The sequence below is a fragment of the Octopus bimaculoides genome, chromosome 25 (assembly GCF_001194135.2).
Source record: "Octopus bimaculoides isolate UCB-OBI-ISO-001 chromosome 25, ASM119413v2, whole genome shotgun sequence".
In the NCBI taxonomy this organism is placed as follows: domain Eukaryota; kingdom Metazoa; phylum Mollusca; class Cephalopoda; order Octopoda; family Octopodidae; genus Octopus; species Octopus bimaculoides.
Genome location: NC_069005.1, coordinates 11,035,448 through 11,052,518, shown reverse-complemented (window position 1 = coordinate 11,052,518; position 17,071 = coordinate 11,035,448). Strand labels below are relative to the sequence as shown.

General features: G+C 39.0%; 1 protein-coding gene across 6 annotated transcripts in view; it reads right to left on the bottom strand.

Moving 5' to 3' along the window:
• Nucleotides 1–17,071, bottom strand: part of LOC106872957 (eukaryotic translation initiation factor 4E transporter) — a 115,629-nt gene that overhangs the window by 76,847 nt on the left and 21,711 nt on the right. The window contains exon 1 of one of the 6 annotated variants that reach the window (XM_014920140.2): nt 2,206–2,411. The exons of the other annotated variants lie outside the window; for them this stretch is intronic. The gene's annotated coding sequence lies outside the window, so the exon portion shown is untranslated. Of the gene's footprint in view, nt 1–2,205; nt 2,412–17,071 lie in introns of those variants that run through there. 6 annotated transcript variants of the gene reach the window in all.

The following is a 17,071-nucleotide window of genomic DNA, read 5'->3' as shown; positions in this document are numbered from 1 at the left end:
ATATATATATATATATATATATATATATATATATATATATATACACACACACATATATATATAGTGTGTGTGTGTAATATACATTGTCTATGAGTATGTATTTACACTGAGTGTGAGTGTGATGTCTATGAAGTGTATTTACAGTGTCCGTGATAGTGTACACACACATGTACACAGTAATGTAAAAAATAAAGATACACAATATATAGTGTATGAGTGGGAATATATACACACCGTCTATATACGCACACATTGTGAGTGTTAGATTATATTCCTGGTCAATGCAAAAAGTTTTGTCCTAACAGTCTGCCAACAAAGCTCAGTTAAAATTATGTAAGGGACGTATGGTTCTATACACTGGAAGAAAGTATATCTACAAAGACATGGGAAAAGATGTAGGACAAAGAAATAATATATAAACAGCGGTGAGAGCTTTATTTTTATCTTAACCGTGTCCACGTTTACATTCAGTCAGAGCTAACGGTTTCTACCAGCTGTCCATATACACATTGTACACGACAGCACATATATACACATACATATTATATACACGTACTCAACACCACACACATTATATACACTTATACACACAAATACGCGTATAGTAATTGTTAGAAACAAAATATATACAATATATTTTACATCTTGCAAACTTTGATACAGAGAACTTAGTACATCGAGCGAAGTGAAGGTATGTATTGTAAAGTGTGTGTGTGTGTGAGCACATGAGTGAATGTGTGCGAGTGAGAGAGGGTGAGTGTGTGTGTGCGTGTGTGCGTGAGAGAGGGTGAATGTGTGTGTGTGTGTGCGAGAGAGAACGTGTGTGCATGAATGTGAATGTGCGAGAGTGAGTGAATGCGAGTAAGTGAATGAGTGAGTGAGAGTGAGTGAGTGAATGAATGCGAGTGAGTGCGACTGTGCGTGAATGTGTATATATATGCGTGCGTGCGCGCGTATGTGTGTGTATGTACATATATACATGCGCGCACGTATGCGTATACTGTTGAGAACACACTGGACAGCTCAAGTAAAAGAAAAACAAATTCATGCAGTCGTGTGTATTTTAGAAAACACAGCGACAGAAGAAAAAAAAGAGAGAGAGGAGGGGTTGTCATAATTCCTTACCAACTGACAATACACATAAAAGCAACATTTCGTATTCAAACTACCAAACACTATTTGAATCCATCGTTTTAGACCAAATCTAAGACCAAATTTACCTCTTAATTTATGTACCAACCGAACACACGCGAAACGGTTTGAAACGGGAAAATTCTCACGAACACATTAACAATTATTCAAAACTAGTTTACACTCACGGAGAGACAAATGAATGTTAGGAACCAACAACCTACGTGGTCGCAAGGTCTAAGAATAGCAGTCAAAATCTCCATATAACACTGCTCACTCACTAAGGAGAGAGAGAGACAGATCTGTTGGGCATGGCTGGAATACCTTTTGATCAGAGGTGTGAACTCGATCAGGGTTCACCAGCTACTAACTAACAGCAACAAATTAACCACGAACAACAGACATCCAATAGAGCTTTAAAACATGTACACAAACACCTGTTATTTTTTGGTTTCATTGTTTTTAATTGTGAGACACAGAGAGAAGTGAAGGCTATAATAGTTGATTTGTAACCACCCCAAACATTGAAGAACACCAGAAGCACGCAAAATATAATTTCAAATAAGGCTTGTAAAATGTTCCTAAGTGGTGGTGGGGTTACATAAAATGGTAAATATACGTTTGTGTTGCAAGGCCGGCCTTCGATTGTGTAATATTTATCAGTTTCAACTGTAGCTACTCTTTTTCTACCCAGCTATACCATTCCCTCTAAGGAGTTCAGTTTCCAGGACAGCATTACTGTTCAATGTGTGCTTTCTTTAAGAACAGAGCAAGGACTTAACTGCCATTTCTAGTAGGTCGAACCACCATGTAGTGAATACATGTTGGCTCGTGTTTGTAACAGTATATAATTTACATATACAACTTCATGGATATACAGACACACACACACACATCTCTAGAAAGTGGGGGAGAGAAAGAGAAACCCCTAGATATACATATATAATCACGCAATTATTTATAGAAATATACATACAACCAGACACAAAGACATGTGGTGCATTTATTGTTTCCCGAATATATAGAAAGAATATATAACACTGCCATTATAGATGATTCCATTTAATGACTTACCTTAGAGCTTTTTGCTCAAACCGAGCTTTACATTGAAGAAATAAATTGAAGTACAAAACAGAAATTAACAGAGAGAGAGAGAGAGACGAGGGTCTGTGTGTTGTTTTGTGTTTACTGCGGGACAGACACTACCACCACCACACTCGATAGTACTAACACTACAACTCACAACACAGAAAGCAGGTTGACAATGGTGGTGGTGGAGACGGCGGAAGTAGTAGTTTACCACAGTACAAGCAAGCACAGCAGCAGTGAGTGTGAGTGTGAGCGCGATGGCAACGTTGGAGGTTTTAAGGGGGAGGGGGAAACAAAGAGGGGAGGTAAGAGACGCAGAGGAGGAGATAACGGTGAGTTCACGAAGAGAGAATGGTTAAATCAGGGAGGGAGGGAGGGAGAGACAGAAAGGGTGAAAGAGACAAAGAGAAAAAAGGGTGAAAGCGATAGACTGAACTGAAAAGGAGCAAAAGAAACAGTAAACAGAAAAGGATGGAGAGAAAGAGAGAGAAAGGGGAGGGGAAATTAAAAGGAATTAAAAACCGTCAGAGTAAGCAAAGAAAGAGGGAGAGGGAGACAGAGACGATAGGAGATTGGGAGAATTTAGACAGAAAATGAGAGAAATAATAGAAATATATGTAGGGTTTTAAAAGGGTAAAATTACAGGGAAAAAAAATTGAAAGAATTATTAAATCATGAGGCAGTCGGAAATTAGAAGAAATAGGGATAACATAAAAAGGGGATGGGGTAAAGTAATGAAACCCAAACACAGAATGGCGGAGAAGAAACCATAAACTATGACAACGATAAATAAACGAGGGAGGGATGGATGGATGGAAACAGCGACACGAAAATAATTATTGTTGAGATGGAGAAAAGTGAAGGTCGAGTGTGTAGGAGAGGCCGGAAGAAAGAATAAGGAACAGCGTAATTGGCCGATTAATGAAACGTCAAAAGAGGGATATTCTGTGTCTCGTAACAGAGACAAGATATAGACCTATATAGATTTCCAGCAGTGTGACCATCCCATCTAACTTTCAGACGTCATCTTCAAAGACTACATTATGAAATTTGCCCGTGTTTTATGCTGGCAGTTTGAATTTAAGAGATTTGGCTGCTATTTCTAGCAGATCGAAAACGGAGGTTTTTTTTATAAGAGAGAGCGAGAGAATCTCTTCTTAGTATCTACTAGCTACATATACAAACGCATAAATTTGCGCGCACATATACATACATTATACATATATAGAGACACCTTTTTCTACTGACAACAAAAGGCAACGGAATGAGAGAGAGAGAGCACCAACGAGAAATAGTGAGTGGGCGTTATGGTAGAGTGAGAGAGACAGACAGACAGACAAAACACACACAAAACAGCAACAAAACCAAAGACAAAGCCAGGGAAAATACCAGGAATTTCGTCAACACTGATCGGCTGTCTTGGCTTTGCGCTGCGGTGACTGCAAACAGAACACCACAAAAATACGTTTATACACAGACAGTGCGCGCATCTCTGTCCGTATGTGTATTTATCTAGATAAAACTGAGTTTATCACATCAATACTTTATTAGACGAGACATCGAATTTTTGAAAACATCTTAATTTTAAATGCCGACTGTCACCAGAAAACATTTTTTTTTCTTCTAAACACTCACCTATCATGTAATCTATATTTGTAACATTATGCAATGTTATTCTAAAGCAGACGTCGACAGAGGCATTCCCCACAGATCAATCTACATATGTTTATCTTTATTTTTTTTTTCTAGCAATAACATTTATCGATCTTTCATTTAAACATGCTCAGTTTTAAGAAGGAAAGAAGGTTGACCGGATGGATAGATGGACACCTATAGCTGATTGAATGAATTTATGAATGCCAACGGGATTTGAAAAAAAAAACAAAAAAAAACGAAAATGATTCAAGTGATTACAATGCGAGTTCGAATTCTATAGAGGACAACACTGGCTTTACATTATTTCTTTTCTCACGGAATTTCTTCCTGCTTTATGTTCCGAGTTCAAATTCCACCGGTCAACTTTACCTTTCATCCTCTCGGGGTTGATAAACTAAATATCAGTTGAGCACTGGCGTCCCTGTAATCGACTGGCTCTCTCACCCAAATTTTCATGGTTGTGCTTAAAAGAATGGTTTCTTTCCTATTTAAGTCGAGATCAATCGTAATGATCAATCAAATTCTGTTACTCTTTTGTCAGTATTACTCTGGTGTCAAGAATAAAACGCACCTCTCTCTGAAATGATAGCGATGGACACAGACACGGCTGCAAGTCGCGTGAGAAAGGTTTCAAATCGGTGTTGATTACAGATTTGAAGAAACTAGAAGGTCAGACTGTTCTCAGAAATTGAGTATTTGAAATAAAAATTTCTAGCGTTTGAGTTGAAATTCTACCAACACAATCCTCCACGCCCCCAGGTCGCTAACCCACGCATTTCAATTATAAACAGAGCTGATGAAAGAACGAGTGATCGCAAATATCAATCAAATCCAAACCAGTCAATAAAAATGCCGAAATTCCAGGTATTACCTCCACACCACCACCACCGATGTTCTTTGGCTTTGTTGCTATTTGTGGTTTTATTCTTCATCTCTCCCCATGACATCCCTCCCGATCCGCTGGAGCTTTCTCTCCAGTAGATCATTAGAGGAAAAAAAAGCTACGTTGGCTAGTGTAGCCGTAGATAGACACTGCCTGGAAACAAGACGATGGCAGAAAAGCCTACGATGATAATAGAGGGTCTACTGAATAATAAAAAATAATAATAATAAATAAATAAACGGGATGACCTGAACTGAAAAAGGCGTATACTGTTGACACTGAACTGTCACACTAACACCAAGGGGGGAGAGAGAGAAAGAGCAGGCAAACACGTTGAGCTAAACGGGGAGGAGAAGGTTTATATAAGACGAGTAGCGGGTCAAAGTGTCAGCCACAAAAGAACAGACAGTCCTCAAATGAGATTTAGTTGTCAGCTTACTGTATGCACCCCCACACCACCTTCAGCGTCACCTCTGTTTATTTCAGACAAAAGCCAACCCAGAGACAGGTCGGGGCCTGTCTGAGATACGCAGAACGTAGATGCTGCCCAGCAGCGAAATGACGAGGGTGATTGATGGTTGCTTTCAAGCGGCGCTTGATCAAACGGACGCACAATCAAAAGGTCTTCCAGCCGTGACCACCCCATTTCATTTCCAGGTGTAGAAATCCATTATTTAACGTATCTTTTGAAACAAAATGCTGAGGTATCTTGACAGCTATTTCTCGCAGGTAGCGGTTCGTTCGCAGTAGAGGTATTAAAATCAACCCGAGCAAGTGGAGAATGAATTAGCTAAGTTTCCTTCATATCCAGGATATTGCCCCTGAGGATGAACTAACGTTATCTGTAAGGTTCTCACCCTCAGAAAGGCATTAACCTTTTGCCTGTGCAAAGCATTTTCATAGGGTTGTCAAACGCCCATGCTCATTTTCAAACATCTGTAGCCATGGTTCCATACATTCTGAGTAATATATAATTTTCCTTTCAGAAAGTCTTAAAGTTACTCTGGTGGATGAAAACAATATTGGGAATGTGTATATGACGTATGGATGCCAGACAAATATGTCCTGCGCATCATGTGATGCACAGGACAAGCAAAGGATCTAAATGTCAAGTTAAACTAATTGACTATTGATGGTAATGCTCAGCATCGCCATAATCAATGGCTAACAGTGAAAACAGAAATTTCCAAATTGTGAGAAAGAATTTCAGTCAAAGTGAATATAGGCGCAAGAGTGGCTGTGTGGTAAGGAGCTTGCTTACCAACCACATGGTTCCGGGTTCAGTCTCACTGCATGGCACCTTGGGCAAGTGTCTTCTACTATAGCCTCGGGCCGACCAAAGCCTTGTGAGTGGATTTGGTAGACAGAAACTGAAGGAAGCCCGTCGTATATATATGTGTGTGTGTGTGTCTGTGTGTGTGTGTGTGTGTGTGTGTCTGTGTTTGTCCCCCTAGCATTGCTTGATAACTGATGCTGGTGTGTTTATGTCCCTGTAACTTAGCAGTTCGTCAAAAGAGACCGATAGAATAAGTACTAGGCTTACAAAGAATAAGTCCCGGGATCGATTTGCTCGACTAAAGGCGGTGCTCCAGCATGGCCGCAGTCAAATGACTGAAACAAGTAAAAGAGTCGAGCAATTCTCAAATCAATTTGCACATAATTACCATCATTATCTAAAGTCTGTTTTCTCTGCAGGGATGAGTTGGATGGCTTGACAGGAACCATCAAGGCCAGGGACCACACCAGGCTCCATTGTTTGTTTTGGCTTGGAGTCTGCAACTGGATGCCCTTCCTAACACCAACCACTTTAATGAGTGCACTGGCTGCTTTTTTTTTTACATGGCACCAGTACCAATAATGGTTACAGAAAACCCAGATTTCGATGAAAGCTAGCTCCTGAAGAAAACCCCTTTCAGCCAAATCACAAAAGAAATTGACTTCTCTAAACACATCCTCGTTATTCAGTGTTGTATACAAATCATGCTCACTTGATTAATACATAGTATCTGGATAAACAATTCTACAATCAGATACCCTTCCTTATACAGAAGGGTCTCAACCTAAGAGGAACAGTAACCCACACCCACCTTTAGTCATGTCACAGACTTTTCACTCTGGCACACTTACCTAACCTACCCACCTTTTTCTGTTCCTCTATCCCTGTTCTCTCTCATATTCACCTTGTATTTTGATGGTATTCAAGATGGGGAAAAATCATGTGTTCACTTCAGCAAGACACTTCTCTCACTATCATACTTCCACATCTCTCAGTCCTACACCCCACTCAACTGAGTAAGTCCTGTCTTGCGAGTACTTGGTGACCTCACCAGTGCTGGTGCCATGCAAACAACAGCTCCCTGTACACTGTAAAGTGGTTGACATTAGGAAAGGCATCCAGTTGTAGAAACCAGTTTGTTAGACTGTCCGACCCATGCAAACATGGAAAAGGTGGCATTTAAATGATGTGATACATATACAAACTAATACAAATGGGGGTTAAGCCCCATTTTTGTTTTTTTTATATCTATGCTGCAACTAGCCCCAGCTCTGAATCCGATCTGCAGTTAACTGGATTTGGTATTTACATATCTACAGTATGCCACCAACATGATACCCTCATGGTTGTTTTAACTCACTATGAACCCCATTTTTGGTATACCCTGTTGATGTGCCTAGATTCTAATGAATTCTATAACTAACCTATCTATATATAGGACCTGGTGCCAGTCCTGCTGCTCCTCAGTTCAAAGATTTGAGCCAAGTCGACTCCAGCATTGGGACCAACTTCAAGCAAGCATGAAAGCACACTGGTAAAACACTCTTCTAAATGGAAACCTTACTGTGGTACAAAGCAAAGCAGGCCTAGCCTTCCACTCAAGGAAACACATAGCAAATGATCCACAAGCACTCAAGCAAACTGAGCCTGCAACTTGTTCCTTTTGCCAAAAGGTTTGCAAGGCACCAGCAGACCTCAAGAGACATTTGCATCCATAGAACATGATTAATGCTTTATTTTACAGAACACTCATTTGTCGTTCACAACAAGAGAATCCATCGTGTGTATCAGTGGTTCCCAACCTTTTCACTACCAAGGACCCCAAGGAAAACTCATTTAAACATCATATATATATATATATATATATATATAAAATTTTGAATTTGTGGACCACAGGTTGAGAACCACCGAGATGTATCTCAGAATTTGAACCACTTGAAACATCTGGTTTCACCAATGAATAACTGGTTGTTTAATCAACAGGATTACTCATTGAATTGGCACATAAGCAGCCAAGCATTCCACAAACAAATGTGCTCATAATGCAAACCTCAAGTTGAATCAGTATATCTGTGACAAAGCCGGACCTTTGAGTAACAGATATAATCGGTCTGAGAAGCTTCCTCGCTGATTCCATCTTCCAGATTTGACTTGCAAGGTTTGGGACAACACAGGACAATAAAAGGCACTTGCCCCAAAATACAATGCAATGGGACAGAACCAGAGACCTTGTAATTGTGAAAATTATTCAGCCACGCTACAGACATACAACTAACATGTTTATAGACTCCATGGTGATCGCTCTGGGAAAACGACAACCTCTACGATTGTTTGATACACTAGAAACAGCAACCAAATCTCCCAGAAATACCCTACAGTTCAGCACTCACACACAAATTGGATAAACTTTGACTAAAGATTTATTCATTCAGAAATTACTCAAGGTTAATAACTGGTGGTAAAACATGTGAGACTGGTTTCATTTCTGACTAAGCTATTTCCACTTGAGTTATTTCTTGTATCTGATTTCAATCCATGGTTAATAGCCTTTAAAAAAATATCCATGTGCATCAGCCAGGACAAAACCAAAATCTTTATCAGTAACAAAATAACCCCTATCCATCATATGTAAATTTCACAATGCAAATCATAAACACTGTCCCACACCCCACAAAAAAAGTGACAAGCTTGAGAATTCCTTAAGTGCTCAAGTATCTTGGTTTTCATTGAAAACCCAGATTTCAATGAAAGCTAGCTCCTTTCAATGCCAGTATACCAATGAGCTAGAGAAAGTGCAAAGGGGTTTTGAAGTCCTGTGCACTCAACAAATTTAACTTTTGCAGTGCATTTTGAGATTGGTTTAAGAAAGGTGCGTGCTCATGATATGGTCAGCCCTGGTCTGAATGCTTGCAAAAGAGTTCATTCCACTAAAGGTACCCCACAAAGGCCAAGCTGGTGTTAAACTGGGAAATGTAACAAGTTTGTCACCCCGAAAAAGGTATAATCTGTCTGACAAACTTCTGCATAGTGAGATCAAATCCAGAGCCCCCATGACTGTAAAACAAAATCAAAGAGCCATGATGGTGTTAAAATACATTTTTCAAACAAGAGAACCACCAATACAACAATTACAAAAATAAATTGGGATGAATTTCAATAGGCATACACATAGTTGTGTGGTTTGTTGTTGTTGTTGGAACTCCGTCGCTTACGACAATGAGGGTTCCTGTCGATCCAATCAACGGAACAGCCTGCTCATGAAATTAACGTGCAAGTGGCTGAGCACTCCACAGACACGTGTACCCTTAACATAGTTCTCAGGGATATTCAGCGTGACACAGTGTGACAAGGCTGACCCTTTGAATTACAGGCACAACAAGAGTGAGAGAAAGTTGTGGTGGAAGAGTACAGCAGGATTCGCCACCATCCCCTGCCGGAGCCTCGTAGAACTTTAGGTGTTTTTGCTCAATAAACACTCACAACGCCCGGTCTGGGAATCGAAACTGCGATCCTATGACAGCGAGTCCGCTGCCCTAACCACTGGGCCATTGCGCCTCCACTGTTGTGTGGTTAAGAAGCTCACTTTGCAACCATGTAGTTCCCAGTTCAATCCACTGCACAGCACCTTGGACAAGTGTCTTCTACAAAAGTTTCAGACCACCCAATGTCTTGGGGAGTGAATTTGGTAATTGGAAATGTGTAGAATTCCATCATATATATGTATGCTTTTGCTCACTACCACCACCACCATTTGACAACTGGGGTCGATTTGTTTACATGTCTGGTAATAGAGACTGATAGAATAATGTAACAAACTTAAAAACAAACTACTGGGGCTGATTAGTTCAATATTTCTGGAGTGCAGATATATACAAATTCCTCATTCTTTACTTTTAACATCCAGTAAACCATTCAAATGAAAAAAACAAATCTTGGGAAGATTAACCAAAAATAATAAAGTGATGATTTGTTGCCAACTTAATGTGGCAGTTCCAGGAAAGGGAAGAATGATACTGCTATTTAGCCCCAGGCAACACCATTTCCAGTTGGCTATGTGACACAAGCGTTCTGTGTCCTGATGTTTTCAAACAGGGGAGATAAGCACCTCCACCCAGCAAGAAAAATACAAATTAAGTTCAGCCACAAGAAAAAAAAAAAGAAGTCCAATAGTATGGCTGAATGGTTTAAGACAGTGGTTCCCAACCTTTACAGTAATTCCCAGCCCTTTTATTCATGAGTTTTCCCACAAACCCCTTTTAGTATGCTTGCGTGTGTATACATATATGAAATTTTGAATTGAGTTCACAGACCCCCAGTACAACTTTTACAGGCCACCAGGAGTCTGTGGACCCCAGGTTGGGAATCACTAGTTTAAGAGGCCGATTTACAACCACAATCTCCAAAGTTCAATCCCAGAGAGAGGCATCTTGGGGAAATGTTATTTTCCATAGCGATGAGGTTGACTTATAGCTCGAGTCTACAGAGAATCTTGCCAAGTGATTTGTTCATTTAACCATTTAGCATTCAAGCCGGTCATATTTGACCCAAATATTCTACTGGTTTTATGTTTAAACTAGCCAGTTCTGGTCTCTTACACCTACCCTACAATGTCAGCCTAAAAAATAAATAATCACACCATTAAAATTCCAGAGCTACAGGATAATGTACAATTAATTCAAAATAATCTGAATAAACAAGCATTACATTTGATAGAGTCATCTGAATGCTAAAGGGTTAGACATCCAATTTTCCATGCTTGCATGGGTTAGTAGAAATTTGTTGAGGCAGATTTTTAAAAAAGCCAGATGCCGTTTCCTTCACCAACCCTCACCTGTTTCCATGTAACATAATATTTCTCCATGGACAGATGTTTTCCATGGAAGACCAAAAGAGGAAAACAAAAGATGAGATTCCCTAACAAGAGATATTCCGCTACTATTTCAAGCAGCTACATAAAGATTTTCACCTTGAAAGTGTTAAAGTAGCTATAACATGTGACTAGCAGCTTCAAGAGACAATTCATTAAGAATATTCAGAGACCGATATTAAGTTAATCACTAGAGATGTCAGATATAGTTACTTTCATTTAAGGACAGATCAGCAGTTCTTGACCTTTTTGCAACAAAGCTATCCCTCTTCACTGAATAGTGGTTTACAAACATGAACAGGTTTAACTCTTTGGCATTTAAACCGACCATATCCAGCCCAGATATTCTACCTGTTTTATGTTCAAATTGAGTACATCCAGCATCTTACACCAACCTTACAATGTCATACTAAAAATAAACAAAAACAAATGGGTTAACCCTTTAGCCATATCGAGTCCAAACAGTTTACCTGTTTTATGGTCAGACCAACCAGATTTGGCCTTAACCCTACAAAGTCATTTTAAAAATAAACTCATAGCACTGAAATCTCAAAACTACGAGGTAATGCCAGGATGAGTTCTAAAACAATGTAATGTGAATAAATAAGCATTACATTTGACAGTAACCTGAATGCTAAAGAGTTAAAAATACCTTATGTTTGAAAAGCATGTTAATCAAAGAGAAGTTAATTTGGGAACTGTGGCTTATTATAACATTAAACTATAGCATCTGCCTTGTCTTGTGCCCCACATGCTAAATTTTTGCAGAAATTACAGTAAAACAAGGTCATAACCCTTTAGTAATCAGATTATCCTGTCAAATGTAATGTTTATTTGCATTGTTTCAAATTTACTATGCCTTATCTGTTAGTGTTGAGATACTGATGTGATTGTTTTTAGAATGACGTGGTAGGGTAGAGGCTATGAGAGGTCGATCAGGTTGGTTTGAACACAAGTAGAATATTTGGGCCAGTATGGTTGGTTTAAATGTTAATGGGTTAAACAAGGAAATTATATTGAACCGTGGTTTTCATCAGTCCTGTCTCCGCTCAACATGTTTCAGCCATAAGTTAACATGTCTAACCATAATTTCAAAGACTTTTTTTTTTGGAAAATGCATTTAAAATATAAGCATTGTGCATGGCTATGTGACAAATGTTTGCTTCCCAACCATGTGGTCTTGGGTTCAAACCCACTATGTGGCACCTTGAGCAAATGTCTTCAGTCTCGGGCTTACCAAGACCTTGTGAGTAAATTTGGTAGATGGAACTACAAAGAAGCCTGTCGTGTGCGTGCATGCGCATATTTGCGTGTACCCTTGTCTAGAAGTGATGGTTGTAAATGAGCAGCATCACCATGCAAGCTAGATTCTTCATTTCCAGTCCCATGCAAAATGTCTAGCTATGGGAAAATAGGTGGAAATAGGTGAGGATTGCCAACAGAAAATCTGCCTCAAACTATCTCACACGTGTAAACATGAAGTAGTTGTTAAATGATGATTATGATGTGCCTGGTTGAAATATTTTATTTCCAAGAAAACTCACAACTGCTTCTAAATACCCAACTTCCTCTATTGAACCTCATTGACATTCCATCTTCTCCTCCCCCATTCTGGTGAGTAAACAATGCTCTCCCCCAACACACACTACCATCCACATTATGATATAAATACACAGATGCAATATTAGCTGGTAAATATTTGTAAACAAAATGCTTCAAAAAGGTTAATTTTACAGTTGTATAATTCTTTACAAAAGAAATAACCCACTCACACAATATGCATTTTTCTGTCATTCAAAACCAAAGTGTCAACTGCCTAATTTCAAATAAATGAAGAACTAACATGTTAAATATTGTTTTTGTCTATGACATACAGAGACAGTGGCTGTGTGGTTAAGAATTTCACCTTACAATCATTTGGCTTCAGGTTCAGTCCCACTACGGAGAACCTTTGTGCAAGTATCTTATACTAAAGTCTTATACCAACTAATGCCCTGTGAGTGAATTTGGTATACAGAAAAAGACCAACAAAGTACCGGATGTAAATAAGAATTTGGGTCAACTTGCTGGACAAAATTCAAGGCAGTGCTCTAGCATGGCCACAATCCTATTATTGAAACAGGGAAAATATAACTAAAAATAAAACTATAATTATTGAAATATTTACACCAAAGAAATGGTACATCAACTACATTTAAATCTAGAACCATTTGTACATGCAGAAATTATCTTTTAAAGGGAAGTGGGGGAGGGGGCTAAATACTACGCTCTTAGGTTTATTTTACCTCAGTTAAAAATAGATAAAAGACCTCGATTCCAGAATACATGGTAATATAGCTGATTAACGCAACATCACCATTCACAATATTTTGGAAGTGGGTTACATGTGAAGCTGGGGCTTGATAAGGAACGTGGAAACCCAAAGGTCAATGGGTCGTATATCATCTCTAGCACAACATTATCAGACGGTATCAAAAGGTTCCTAGACTAGTTATGTTAAATAAAAAAAAAACATTTACCTTAGTTTTAATGTCATCTCCTTCGAAATAGTCACCTTGCATAGCAATACACAGGGCCCAGCAGTCCTTCCACTTCCGGAATCCGACCTGGAAGTCAAGGACCTTCTGTAATTCACTATGGGTCTTCACTATAGTGTTAAAACAGCGACCTTTGAGCTGCATTTTCATCTCAGAGATCGAAGTCCGCAGGTGCCAAATCTGGTGAATAGGAAGGATGCAGGAGAGATACCATGTTTTTTGGTGAGAAACTCATGAGTGACGAGAACTCTGTGAAGAATCCAATTCTTCATGCTCCACAGATCCAGTTACTTCCACCAAATGCCCTCCCTTAAACACTTCAAAACATCACAGCAGAACTCTCGATGCACAATACCATATTTCCAGGGGACATTCTTCCGCTTTAGAAGCACCCATACCATGCCACTTGAAACATAGTTTACGACCTATTGCCTTGTCGCCACAAGGCTTGCTGAAGCATGCTCAATGTCTCTGTAGCAGACTTCCTAAGTTTAAAACAAAATTTCAGGTTGGCTCCTCGTTCCTGTCCATGACAAAATTGCAGACTACAACATATATGCAATCACAAAAACACAAATTTCACAACTTGAAGTAAGCACGTCACATTCAAGTGATGTCACTTGGGCACACTGCCTCATAAAGGTCACTGCTAGCTCTCATTGCACGTGCAACTGTGTTCTGCCATTTGTTGGCACGCTATGGAAATAGTCCAGGAACTTTTTGATACCACCACATGTTTTGCATGAAGCATTCCATAGTGCAACAAAGGTTGGGGCCGGTTGCTTTAATGAGTGCTATTTTCAACTGGTGATTATAATTTATATTAAAATAATTTTTATCATTTTAATGTCCACTTTTCCATGATCACAGAGGTCAGACAGAACTTGTTGAGATGGATTTTCTATGGCTAGATTGCTCTTGTTGCCAATCCTTACCCATTTCCAAATCAGGTAATATTTCCCCATTGCCAGACAGGTTTTCATGGAGGACCAAAAATAAAGGACACCACTTGCATGATGGCGACTTTTACAACTCTCAATGTCAAGACCAGGAAACAACCACACACACAAAACAGGCTTCTTTCTAATTTTGTTTACCAAATCTACACAGGGTTTTGGTAGACACTTGCCCAAGATGCCACATAGTGGGACAGAACCCAGAATCATACAATTGTGAACCAAACTTCTTAGAGTTACACCTGCACCTATTTATATAAAAACCTTAATTCATACACAGCATTTTACTAGTAAATTAACCATTGTATATCAATTTCATTTTTTTAAAAATTAGACAATCTAAGAACACAAAAGCCTTGTGAAACAGAGTAAAGCAGTATTATGAAATTGAATTTAATTAAATATATAATTTAAGAGAATTATTTTTCAATTTTAAAAGGGGAAAAATACTGATTAAACATACAAATTAATAACTGAGCTAGCTTTAGGCCAGGACACTATGGCATTGAATTCTGTCTCTGCACATTCTGAATCAACACCTCAACTGAGAGCAATGGTGTTTATACCTGTAGTATATTAGTTAACTTCAACTACACTGAATATAGGTCACATCAATGTTAATTACAACTAACGAAGACCAAAGCAAACGAACCATGTTAGCAATATGGATTTTTTTTTCCTGTTATTATTAGCGCAAGTAATAAGGCGGCGAGCTGGCGGAAACGTTAGCACGCCAGGCGAAATGCTTAGCGGTATTTTGTCTGTGTTTACGTTCTGAGTTCAAATTCCACAAAGGTTGACTTTGCCTTTCATTGTTTCAGGGTCGATAGATTAAGTACCAGTTGCATACTGGGGTCGATCTATTCAACTGGCCCCCTCCCCCAAAATTTCGGGCCTTGTGCCTAGAGTAGAAAAGATTATTAGTGCAAGTATTGCTATGTGGTCCACCCCTCAATCTACCAGTTGGTTCAACTTCAAGAGTATCTTGCGACTGATTTTCTTGTGATTCCAACCCACACGTCTATAGTACCAGAGCTGTAACCTATCAATGCAGAGAAAAATTGGCTTAACCTAAAGAGCCTCCCCTAATCTCCAAGCCATGCACCCTCTCATGTACCATTACTTCAAGGATCCTTCAGAAGAAACCCCCATTTCAGCCACTTGAATTAGTAATCATATTCTTTCATTACCATAAGTCTGAATACACACGGAAACGGAATTGAAAAGGTTGGTGTTTGTACGAACCTCTCCACTTCTGCAGATCAGATGCTGAAGCTGGTACATAACTGCACCAGCACCTGCAAATTCTAGCATCCAATTCAATCACCATTCAATAATTGTAATTACTCGCTTTGTTAAAAGTGAACTTCTTTGTATGTTGATAGGAAATAATCCTGCAAGGTTCCAAAAATAACCCAACAAGAGAACAATTCATTCTCTAATTAAGATAAAGAATTTATCTACGGAATGATAATTTATCTTTTTACGTATCACTGTTTTGATTTTCTGTTATTTTTAATCATGACGAGGAAATAATAGTGTTGAGGTTCAAATACTGGACTATTGAACACATGACTAAGAGTTCTAACCTTACCAGTGATTACTATTGTTCATTGGAGCAAAGCTGTTGCACTTAGCCTGCTTGATCTGACAAATACAATCTCAATTCATAAGAGCTAACAAGACAATGTAAGCAGGCATTCGGGTAGCTAGAAATAGCAACCAAAAATCTACCTTACATCCTTAGCATTTAAACTGGCCAAATCCAGCCAAAATATCCTTCTTGTTTTATGTTCAATCCAGCCAGATCCAGCTTTTCACACCAACCTTACATCATTCTAAAAAAACAATCACATCATTGATATCTTATCACTCCATGATAATGTATATTTAATTCAAAACAACGTAAATAAGTTTTACATTTGACAGAGTAATCTGAATGCTAAAAAGTTAAGCATTTAAATCAGCCATCATCATCATCGTCGTTTAACGTCCGCTTTCCATGCTAGCATGGGTTGGACGATTTGGCTGAGGACTGGTGCAACCGGATGGCTACACCAGGCGGGCCAAATACTCAACAAGCAGACAGACAGACAGAGCAACAAACAGCTTGTACAAGGTTGTTCAACTTGCCTGAAGTAGCAGTCAAATCTCACAACTATCTTCTAAAGACCTTCGCTAATATATTGTTAGATACATATTATTGGTACAAGTATTGCTGTGTGATTAAGACCGGATTTCAGGTTTGGTTACATGGTGCTGCACCGTAGGTAAGTGTCAACAATAGCCCCAAGTTGACTAATGTCACACAAGGGAATTTGATAAACTACAGGAAGTCCATCAAATGAGTGAGGGAGAGAAAAAAAGGGAGAGAAAAAGAGACCTTGAACATCCATACTTTATGCTTGCATGCATACAGAATCTGTTGAGGCATATTTTCTATGGCTAGATACTCTTCCTGTCACCAACCCTTGTTTCCAAGTAAAGTAATATTTCCCCACTGACCAGACATGTTTTTCAAGGAAGACTGGAAACGAATAACACTGTAAATGAGCATCACTGTTATACATGCATTCATCACATGTCAAAATAAGAGCCTGCACTAACACACACACACACACACACACACACACACACACACACACACACACACACACACACACACACACACACACA